This window comes from Pinus tabuliformis, chromosome 6 (assembly GCF_031772625.1).
Source record: "Pinus tabuliformis cultivar Carrire ecotype Pingquan chromosome 6, CPIR1, whole genome shotgun sequence".
NCBI lineage: Eukaryota > Viridiplantae > Streptophyta > Pinopsida > Pinales > Pinaceae > Pinus > Pinus tabuliformis.
The window spans coordinates 1757236542-1757248815 of NC_142292.1; positions in this window are offsets into that span (position 1 = coordinate 1757236542).

A 12274-nucleotide genomic window follows, 5' to 3' on the forward strand; every position below is an offset into this window, starting at 1 on the left:
ATGACAGATTTGGGATTACTTCACTACTATCTTGGAGTTGAAGTCTTCCAACGTCCACATCATATTTTCATTTCTCAGAGTAAGTATGTAGCAGAGGTTCTTCAGTGATTTGGTATGCAGGATTGCAAGCCTGTTCTTACCCCCATGGAGCAAAACTTGAAACTTTCAAAATTTGAAGGGGGGAAAGGTGGACAGCACTACTTACAGACAGTTGATTGGCAACTTGATTTATTTAACAAACACTCGCCCTGATCTATCTTATGCAGTTAGTATTCTTTCACGTTTTATGCAGGAACCACGAGACAGCCACTGGAATGCAGCCAAAAGAGTTCTTCGATATATCCAAGGAACAAAAGATTTTGGTCTTCTTTACACAAAGACTAAAAACTTCGTACTTGGTGGATATTCAGATGCCAACTTTGCTGGAAGTATTGATGATCAAGCATCAACATTAGGTTATTTAATGAACATGGGGTCAGCAGTAGTATCTTGGAGTTGTAAGAAACAAGCTACAATGCCCACTTCTTCAGCAGAAGCAAAGTACATTTCAGCATGGGAAGCAACATGTGAAATTGTTTGGTTACGCAGAATTTTGCAAGACTTGGGCATTTCTCAAGCAAAAGCTACATCATTATTCATTGACAGCCAGTCAGCCATCAAACTTGCCAAGAACCCAGTTTTTCATTCAAAGACAAAGCATGTGGACACCAAGTATCATCATATCAGATCTCTCATTGCCAAAGATGTCCTCAAGCTAATTTATTGTCCTTCAGAAGATCAGATCTCCGACATTTTCACGAAACCGCTTGGCAGAATAAAATTTACTAAGTTCATGGATGAACTTGGTATCTGTTGTAATGTATCTTTGGATCATAGGGGGGAATGTTAGATGATCCAAAAATAAATATTATCATAGGTTATTAAGTTAGAATAAAATAATTATTAATTTAAGATATTAAATTAATAATTATTAATCTAGAATATTTAATTATTTAATGGAGACATTTAGAATTAGTATATTGTTGTAAAAGATATGACTCTACAAATGTGTTGTATCTTAGGCTCTATTTTAGGAGAATTGTTAGTAAGATTGTTTGAATAGCTTTTATTGTAAGTGGACACTTGTTATTGCATAAGTGATCCATAATTAGAGGTAGTTAGGACATTGAGCTTATAAATAGCTCATTGCAAGAGTGTTTGGTTGTTCGGGTGTAAATTCTTGCAAAATTCCAGATGTAATTGTTTTTTTCTGATTAATAAAATTACGTGCCTGAGGACACTTCTGCCATTAGTCTCAACAAAATATTTTTCTAGATTTGTGGATCTTTGAGTTTAAAAGTGGTGTGATTGATCTATGATTATGTACACCTACAAATTGCAGTAAAAGTCCTTAGTTCTATAGTGTAAGCAGGATTATGGATTTCTTGTGAAAGCTAGCTTGGGATCCATTTTCTCATTTTTACTCAAAATTTGATATAATGTAAGCTCGTGAAATCTTTGATCTTGTAATAGTCTATGGATACCATTTAACTTGTCATAGTTATGATAAAATTCCTTAGAAGGAGTCATATATATTTAAATATTAAGGTCAAGATCTTGTTCATGGAAATTTGGTGCCTGGGAAATACCCTGACTGAAGTAATGTTGGCATCATTCCTTAGAAATTCTCCTTGTTGAGAGTTCTGGTAGAACTCTACACTTGCATTTGGGGCAGAATGGCTCTTGGGCGAACTTTGTATTTGGGTCGGATATAATTTTCATTTCTCTAATGATAAATTATATCAAGAGGGGTGGAGAAGTTGGATATTTAGTTGACTAGCGGATGTATTCAGCTATCTGGGCATCTTGCTAGTCATCATATGTGCGCATTTGAAGGTGCACCGAATTTCCTAAGAGGCATGGATTTATGTAGAAATCTTGTTATGATAAGATATGCGATGATCCAAATTATGGAGGGAGTACAACTTTTTTGGAGTGGGGCTGTTTGGGTGTTTGTAGACAAGAAGCCAGATTTCATTGTAAGCGGAGTTTGCATTCGGAGGATCTGGGGGTTTACACATGATGCTTAGATTAGTGACCCTGGATGGTCCGTTGAGCCAGATAATTAAAGAGGTTTCAGATTCAATATAGTGTATTCGAGATGGGCCCCACTAAGGAAAATACTTACGTGAGGTCGAATTAAAAGTAGCCATAATTTGTGTATTGTGTCCAGAGTGGACCCCACATGGTGGATTATTTATGAGGAGCCAGATATGGGACTAGATCCAGACTTGGAGATTCAAGGAATGTGCCAAGGTAACATTTTTGTGTATACCTAGATATCCCTAAAAAACAAAATAACAGAGAATTGTGAAAATACCTGGAGGGGTGGGCCTTGTAGGTCCCACTAGTGTGAAATGATGTGGTGGGCTATGTGGGTGATGTGGTACAACCACGTGGTAGTGTCCCGCTGACGTGGCAAGAGTTAATTGGCCAAACTGCCATAACTTCTAATTCGCAAAGTTAGATTGAGATGAAATTAATATCACTAAAAAGCTCTCGATGAGCCGAACAAAATGGTGAATTTTGTTTTGAGTTTTGATGAGGTTGGAAAAAAGAGGATTTTTGTAACCCCCTCTTCAAAATAGACCATGAAGGTGGGGTTAATTCATAAGTAACACCCTCCACAGCTTGAGAGTAACCCAAGGGGGTGGGAGGGACTGTTACAAATTCATAGTTTAGGAAGCCATTAGTATTTTCCCATGGTATTTGAAAAAGTGAAATAAAAATGGGAATTAGTTATCTAATTAATGATTTGAGGTGAATTTTTTAATTAACATGTCTTTTCATGGAGATATATAATAATATATAAAGGGAGAAAGCATTGGAAAGAAAGTGTATGTGAGAAAAATGTAATTTGTAGAGTGAATGACTCATCTTGGCATTTTCGTGTAACTTTTTTTCTTTTCTTTTCTGGGATGCTTCAAATGGTGAAATTTTGAGATTTTTTAGGAGAGATCGAGGGTATCATTTGGTTAAAAACGGTTCACTCTACTTTTAGAGATATGATTTAAGGAAGTTAGGGTTCTCGAATGTTCCAGAAATCAATTTTAAATAGATAGTGAAATTTTGAGTAGATAGAGGCAAGATTTCTAGGTACCCGTGGTAAAAATTTCATACCTTAGTTCACTGTACTTTTGGAGATATGCCCCGAGGAAGTTAGGGTTCCTGGATGCTCCTAAAATCAGTTTCAAACTGGTCACTTTGGCATTTTTGCTACAAGTTGTTTTTTGGGATGTTCAGACTATGAAAATTTGTGGAGACAGAGGAGATATTTCTAGTTTCAAATAGGCCAACACGACATTTTCACTATAACTTCATTCTAGGACTTTTTCAAACTGTGAAATTTTTAGAGATTTTGAGGAATATGTGGTAGTACATCAGATTGAGAATTTTTAATATATTTGATGAGACATACAAAAGTGCCTCTGGTAAAAGTTTCATAATTAGATTTGAAAAATTGGATATGTAACATGTTGTACGAGTTTGTTCCTATGAAGAGGCAAAAAAAAACAATGTTTAGAAGAGTTACTATAAATTTCACTTGGATATTCAAATTTGGTTAGACCTAGTGAAGGCAAAAGTAGTGAGCTTACTTGGTGAAGGTAGAAGTAGTGAGTAGAAAAATTGAAGGCAAAAGAAACAAGCAAACCTGCTGAAGGTAGAAGCGACAACCAAACTAAATGAAGGTAGAAGTAGCAAGAAAACTTTGTGAAGTATGTTAGTACTTAAAAATATTTGTACCAGTGGGGATTGGCATCTTTAATAGGTTGTTTCCTGTGAATATTTGAAACTGTGTGGATTTGTGTCTCTAGTAGGTTGGTACTTACGAATATTTTCAACAGTGGGGTTTGGTGTCTCTAGTAGGTTGGCGCCTATGAATATTTATAATGGTGGGGATTAGTGTATTTAGTAGATTGGTGTATACAAATATCTATAAGAGTAGGTTGGTACCTATTTGGATTTGTACTAGTGGGGCTTGGTGTCTCTAGTAGGTTCGTGCCTATTGGGGTTTGTACTAGTGAGGCTTGGTTTCTTTAGTAGGTTGGTGCCTATTGGGGTTTGTACTAGTCGGGCTTGGCGTGTAATAGTCAATTAGTGTCTGCAAAGAATCATGAAAAGAAGTTTTGTGGCTTTCTCTCAAAAGAATTTTCGCATAAATATTGTGTTCCATGTTATGTAGTCGATAAATCTCATATATTGTTGTTTTCTTATGGTTCATGAATGTTTAAATAAGTAAAAATTGTCTTATACTAATTCACCCCCTCTCACTATAACTGTGTGCTCAACAAACAATGTATCTTTGTCATAGGATAACATGGCACAAAAGAGATCCCTTTATTGTTCTAGGAGCTCTTTAGTGCTTCATTTTATTTTTTTTAGTGTCTTACATGCTTGAATAAGACAACCAATCATAATTTCCTCCTATTCCTCTAACTCTAGTTGAAGGCTTCCTCATTGATTTCCTTAACCAATTCATTTAAAATCACAATTCCACATTGGATTGTTGTGATTTAGAAGGATTTTCATCTTGTTCTATTCAGAGTCACTGTCTCAACACCCACATGTGGTTCTCTCTTTCATTCCCATGGGTTTTTCTCTAGTTCACATGCACACACTTCTTTTACATTCCTCAGCTTCTCTCTCCTCAATTTTCCTCTCTATTTGTTTGTTTTCTTTGTTCTTTATTAGTATGATTTATTTGTTCTTTGTCTGTCTATTTTTTCTCAGCCCCATGAGTGTTGCCCAATCATGAGAATTCGAGTCCCTCCTCGGGGCTATGTGGTCAATCAGAAACCTCCAAAATAGGTATGTAGCCCATACCTTGGAGTATATTAGTACCAATTCCTCCATTCTTCTCATAATTGCTAGCAATTGTGTAGTTCAAATACTAAATCAGAATTAGGGACAATTAATTCAAGTAAGATAAGAAACTTCCCAAATCCTATTACAACTTTCCTCTCTCAAGCATTAGGATTTGTGTTGGTTGCTCGCTTCTTCGTATTTAGCAATATAAATAAGAATTAATATTTACATCGAATGCAATCTACCAAAGTATCCATGTTGGTCCTCCCAACATTATTAGTATTATTTGCATATTAAAAAACTTAGGGTTTAAAGAGGGGTGTTACAAAAGCATCATATCCTATAGCAATATGAAAGATGGTATATAGTGAGTGGTAGGTAGCAACCCATAGCTATGAAAATATATACAATTATTAGAACCTACATGTAAACCAATGATGTTTTGGAAAAAATGTTGAATGCCAAAATTATATTGTCAAATGAAGTTGATATTTTAGAGAGACAAGTATATGAAAGATTTGAATCAATTTGGAAAGCAAAATGCTCGCAAAAAAGGCAACCCTACATGGCACTCCATGCCTACAACTTGGACATTCCCACTTGAACCAATTGATCACCTTGATATGGTTTGGTTTAACTTTTCAGTTTCAGAGGTATCATGATTTACCTTCACTAGCCATGATCCCATGTTGTACTTTGCTTTTGACTATTTCATTAACATGTGTGTGATTGCCTCATTTGTAAAGAGATGGTATTTATACATCATCTCACCCCTACATGAACAATAAACACATGATGGATTTCAATTATATGATATGCTATAAATCTCACACATCAAGGGGCATATGTTATTACTCGAATTTTGCTCACCCACAACATTTAAATGATTTTAGTTGGAAACATTGCAAATTAGCATTAACTTGGCTTAATACAATTAAAAGTGATTTCCAAGCCCCTTACACGATATTTATCCTAGATATATTTGATAACCATATAAAGGATTGCATGGGCTATCACTCAACACTCACACAATGTCATAAGTTACCCTTTAATACTTGTGTGATACCTACAAATCCAAGATTCAAGGAAATTCATAGCCCATAAATGCCAAAGGGCACCCAAAACTATTGGTAGGTGGATGTAGGCCTACTCAAGTTTCCCTTCCTCATTAACATTTGTGTAATTAGCTCTGTTTTATGTTAAATCAAGCACATGGGAGTCCATGTCTAAAACTCGTGCATACCTAGTGAACATGTTTATCATATTGTTAAGGTTTGGTTTGTAAAAAAACACTATTCCTATGCATTTCTAAAAGACTTGAAGGAAAGGTTTTGTTTGTGGATCTGAGCCAAAGGGTGCGAAGATCATAACTTCCACTCACTTTCCCTTCCATACAATCTTGCTGCTCATTTTTCCTTCTAGGTTGTTAAAGACATAAGAGGAACCACTACATATTCATCTTTAGATAAAGTGGTTCCATTGGAGGTTTTAATGACCATACCATAGAGAAGATTGGAGTCCATGAGTTATAAACATTTCCTAGGTTACATGTTTGAATCTATTTTACCTTTCTATTTGGACAATGGAGAATTTCTCCCCGCCCTTGCCATAAAATGTTGTTTAAATCATGTTTGGATAATTGAAACTCATTCTTTTAATGCTTTTAAATTTAATATGCATGTTGGGTATATATTGGTTACTTCCATAATTCTTGTGCTATTTTTGGAGATACACTATTGCAAGAGCTTGAAACGTTTATCACTTATACATAGTTTCAAGCTCTTGCACAATTTATCTCTAGAAATGGTACAAGCGTTATGAATAACTATGGAAACCTACATTCTTAAAATATTTCATAATTATTTATTCATCCTTTTTTCTTTGCTTTTAGTTCTAGTAAGCATTTAACTAAAATAAGATTTTAGTATGTTCATGCATAAAAACACCATAAGTACACCCTACTATATGATTGAAGGATGACTATTTTTGTCTCTTAAAAGATTCACTTGGATCTCTTGAGACACTCATGGCTTATAAGAATCATACATACTTAGCCTTCTTCTTCTCATAAATTTTTGACTTTAATCGACAACTTATTATAGATTAGTTACTCAAATTAATATGCATTGAGTTGATTACCTCATACTTCCAACTATTTAACATTAATAGAAATAAGCCCTATAACCATCCCAAACTCACATAATAAACGCACAAGGTCTTATAAACCTAATGATTATCATAACCTCATATACATTATGCATTGAGAATAATATAAATACTTCTCTGTATCAACATATTTCAAGAACTAATATCATCTTTTCTAAATTTACTTATTCATCTCCATCTGATTGAATAAATACTTTAGTAACTAATGTCTTCTTTTCTAAATTTACTTATTCATCCCCTCTTGTTGAATAAATACCTTAATGATAAAATTTCTCCTACATATTTATTTTTCACCTATTATCTTATTATTATTATTATTTAACCTACCATATTATTTACAATCTTACCCATAGACTTTTAAAAACATTATCTTATAAATTATAGTGTATAAAATAATTTTTACCTAACCCAAAGAGGAAAAAATGTTATTTAATATTATTTTGTATAAAATATAGAAAGACCTCCTTGTAATATAATATAATATTGGTTTATGGAGAAATACTTCGTATTAAATTGCCATCTGCACATCTTTCAATATTGACAAAGTATCTCTTAAAGATTTTCACGGACGGGTTTAGGTTTCACAACATTTGAAATAAAAACTTTTAAATATTTGTTTAATTCTTTTTGCGGAACCACAGATATGTTTTTTCAGAGCAAGCGACAAAGAAACTATCATAAAATTACTGTATGGATCCTTTTCAACATTGCGGTGCGCATATTCTCAAAAGGCATGGTAAACTTTGTACCCTTAAAATATTCGAAATAATTGTTTTTTTTTAACAAACACGTAAAAATTTCAAAAGTGGTGCAGCATTCATTTCAAAGTCATTTCATTTTAAAAAAAAATTTAAACACGCGTCAAAATCTCGTTTGGTATTCATCATTTGTACGAGTTGTGAGCGAAATCTAGAGTAACGTTTTTAATAATTAGTTTGTTAGCGAAATTTAGAGTAACGTTTTTAATAATTAGTTTGTTTTTGTTTTTTGTAAATTTAAATTAACAAGGAATTTAGACTTCTCTGATTCATAACATTGTTTAGTAATTTTTGGCAAAATCATATAATCAATCTTTTGTCGACCCGTTTCGAAATTAATATAGATATATTTTAAGTACGGATTAAAATAAGTCGAGAAAGATTAAATTTTTTTAATTGTATTTTTATTTTAAATACAAAATATAATTTGTTATTTTTCATGGTTTAAATTATATTTTTGAATGCTAAATAAATTATATAAAAGATTAAATAAATTTTTTAATCATAAAAATTTAATTTTCTTTTTTTTATATATAAATATATATGAAGTTGATATCCACAGGAGTTCAAGTTGCCAACAGAAGGGAGAGAGCCGAGGAGCCACCATATGCAAGAGATGAGCGAAACCAAGTTTCCACCAGAAGGGAGAGATTTCCCCTATCACATTAGACGCAAGAGATTCAGTTCCTTAAATAATTTATTTAAATTTATTATTGAAATATTTTTGAAAAGTATAAGATTTCAAACATTTTTTTAACTTATAATTGTTTTACAACGTATTCATTTTTTATTATTATTATAATTGACATTATTTTTCTATTTAGAACATAATTTTTAATTTTAATTGCCATATTAAAGAGGCATGGAAAGACAAATTTACACATCTTCTCATACTCGGTTGTAAAATAAACATTTCTACTCAACAATTTGATTTTACTTTGAATTGGAAAAAATAATTAGAAATATACAAATTTAAAATCAAATTCATATATATTTACAAGTATATACTCTTAATATATTCAAATTTTCTAAATTAAACAATTTTAATGAGAAGCTCTCTTAATATATTCAAATTTTCTAAATTAAACAATTTTAATGAGAAGCTTTTAATTTTTTATTGTTTGATTTAATTAAAATTGAGAGTAAAAAACGTATATATTTGTAGTTGTGTTATTAATGGTTTAGTTTTTTATCATAGAAATTTGGTACATTTAGATTTTTTTACTCACTTAAAATTATGAAATTCATAATTTTTTAAATTTGAGTAAAGTTTTGTTTATTAGTTAGATTATGTTTTTATATTTTGTAGTTGTATTATTATTTGTTTAGGCAGTTGTCTATAACGCGACTTTTTGAAAGCCTTTCCGGCGAGTTTTTCCGGTCGAAATCCGGCAGGAATTTATTGGAATCGCAAGTTTGATAGCTAGTTTCTGCACAATGAAAGCCTCCCAGGGGTTTTCGAGGGTGCTGAATCCAAATATGTAGTTAAAAAACCATTTTAACTGCAACAAATCAAGATTTAACCTCAATTTCTTTTGCCGGATTCCGTCACCGGAATCTCCAAAAAGTCGCATTATAGACAACTCCTTTGTTTAGTCTTTGGTTATATGAATTTGGTATATTAGAATTTTTTTAACAATTAGAAAAATATAAGTGGAAAAGAAAAGAAAAAAAGAAAGACTATGCTTTTATATATATATATATTAGTTGTATTATTGATGGTTTAGTATTTGGTCATAGGAGTTTGGTAAATTTAATTTTTTTATTAAAATTGTGTTTGTTTGTTTTGTTTTTTGTTTTTTTTGTTTTTTTGTTTTGTTTTGTTTTTTTATATAACTAGGTTAAGGTTGTGTTTTTTTTGTGTGTCCAAGTGGCTGAGCTTAGGCCAATCTATGACTGAGGCCAACCCATCTTAGGTAGAGGCCAACCCATCTTAGGCAGAGGCCAACCCTAATATTGGACTGACTCTCTTTGAGTTTAATTTTCCTAAAGAAAGTTCCCATCGTCAATCACTCCCCATAAAATTTGAACTTATGGCCTGATGAAGACTAAACTCCACACAAATCAATTAATCTATACCTCATATATATATATATATATATATATATATATATATATATATATATATATATATATATATATATATATATATTTATTTATTTATTTATTTATTTATTTATTTTATTTTATTTTTTACGGAAATGGGTAGTGGATATATTAGAAACTTGGCCTTAATGCCAAAGAGCGGATTACAAAAGGTGAGTCTAAATCCAGAAATGCCGAACAACCTTGCAAGACCGTGACAATTATGTTTAGCTCACATCTCTTTTTTGCTGCTACTATGCGGTCAATTTCAGAGATTTTCCCAAGCTTTTGGATACAAACAAACTGATTTAACAGAAGGCAATAAAACATGACAATTTTCTAAATTAAGGAATTGGTTCCCATATTTCCTGTCCGCCTCTGAGCAGGGCACCAGCCATAAGAAGGGCTGCTTTGTTAGCTTCAGTGTCCGCCTCCTTATTATTGGCTCTCAACACATGATAGAAATTCAAGTTCTGGAAAGAGTCTCCAAGGTCTGAAATTCTGTGAATCAGCCTTGCTAGCCTTAGGTCCATTGGCTTAGAATGAGTCACCATAGTGTTAATAATAACCTGAGAGTCTCCAATAACATTAGCCTCCCTGATGTTCAGCACTTTCAAAATCTTGAGTCCTTGAAAAAGAGCCAAAGCCTTAGCTTGAATGTTGGAAGCGATGCCCAAACCCTAGGCGAAATTGTGGATCCTAAAACCAGCTGGATTCAATATAACTCCTCCAGCACCAGCTCTTCCAGGATTGCCCTTTGCAGCCCCATCAAAAAATAGAGAGTGCCTCTGTTGGTTTGCAATCCATCCCTGGAACTCTTTTGTTGTAGCCCTTATTTGCCAAACTTTTGGGAGGGAGATACTCTTTGCCAATTTTTGGAATTGAAGATCGAGAGAAGATCCCCAATTTTTATCTTGCTGGGTGAGATTTAAATCATCTTTGTGGTCTCTCAGGCACTCTTTTAACTGGCATTTAATTTTAACTACCACTAGCTTGACATCCTGTTTGCAGTTTCTGAAAATCCTTTTGTTTCGCTCAAGCTAAATCTGCCAACAGGTAATTTTAGGGAGAATAAACCAAGCTGCTCTAATAATTTTGTTTTTTGGAGGAGGACCAGGGTACCTTTGTAGCCATTTGACAAAAAAATTAGCAGTGGAGGAAGGCAACGCGAAGCTGGAACTCAAAGTTTCCAGCAGCTTGGTCCAAGTTTGTAATGTAAAGGAACATTCGAGCATCAAATGAGAAATGTTTTCCTGATTTACCTTGCAAATTCTGCACCTTGAAGGGCCGTGGAAGCCACGCTTCTGAAGATTATCGTCTATCAAGATTTTGGAATGGCATAACAACCAATTGAAGAAATTGATTTTTAGCAGAGAGGGATAATGCCATATCCCTTTCCATGGCTATGGGTTCATGGCCACATGGGGGCGCTCACACAGCGTGGCGTATCCCTAAGCAACGGAATAACCACCAGCCTGCAGACCCCAACCTCTTGAATCCCTGCTTCACATCCGCGTTGGAGCCAATCCGTGAAGCTTGGAGAGCAGTTCCTCGCGTTCCATAGATAGATCTAGGGGCATTTCAAGTTTCCAGCCAGCCCACCGTGAATCCTGCCAGACTGAGATATCCCACAGGGAGCGCAATCCAGCATCGTTCATCCAACTGCGCAACACTTGAAGAGAGCGACAGTCTCCCAGCAGCTCATTGTTCATAATTTTGTCTATCCAAATGTTGATCCTTTTTCCATTGCCAGGGACCCAGTAGGCATGAGTATTTAGAAGCAGACAGGCTTTGGTACAGAGCTTCTGGAAGGGCATATTCAGGAGCGGCAGAGGATGGTCTAGACAGTGGGAGCGCTTACCATTAAAGTATTTTTTCCAAAGAGCTAGTTGTACCCAGCCAGGGTTAGAAGCAATAATTCTCCAGATGAGATTAGCTCCCATTGCGATCTTTTGATATCCAAGATTTTTGAATGTCAAGCCTCCTTCCAAGAGCGGTTTGGAGATGGTGTCCCAGCTGACTAACGAAATCTTTTTCTCATTTTGCTTGCCCCCCTTCCAAAAAAATTTTCGGATGATCTCCTCCATTTTTCTGAGAATGCCAGAGGGAGCTAGAAGAACTGAAAACTGAAATAAAGGAAGATTGTTAAGGACTGATTTAATAAGGACAGACTTACCAGCAATCTTGAGCCAGGAAAAGCCCCAAGCAAGCAATTTGTTCTTGAATTTCTCCAATTGGGGGAGCCAATCTCTGCTGAAGGCTCTTTTAAGAAAAAAAGGCAACCCTAGGTACTTGAAGGAAGTCCAGTTTGAGGAGGTTGCGAAACCAAAGGTTCTAGAAATGGAATTGAGCAAGCTGGAAGTGGTGTTCTAGCAATAGATATGGCATTTGCCATTGTTTAGACTGCTTCTCGAAATCAT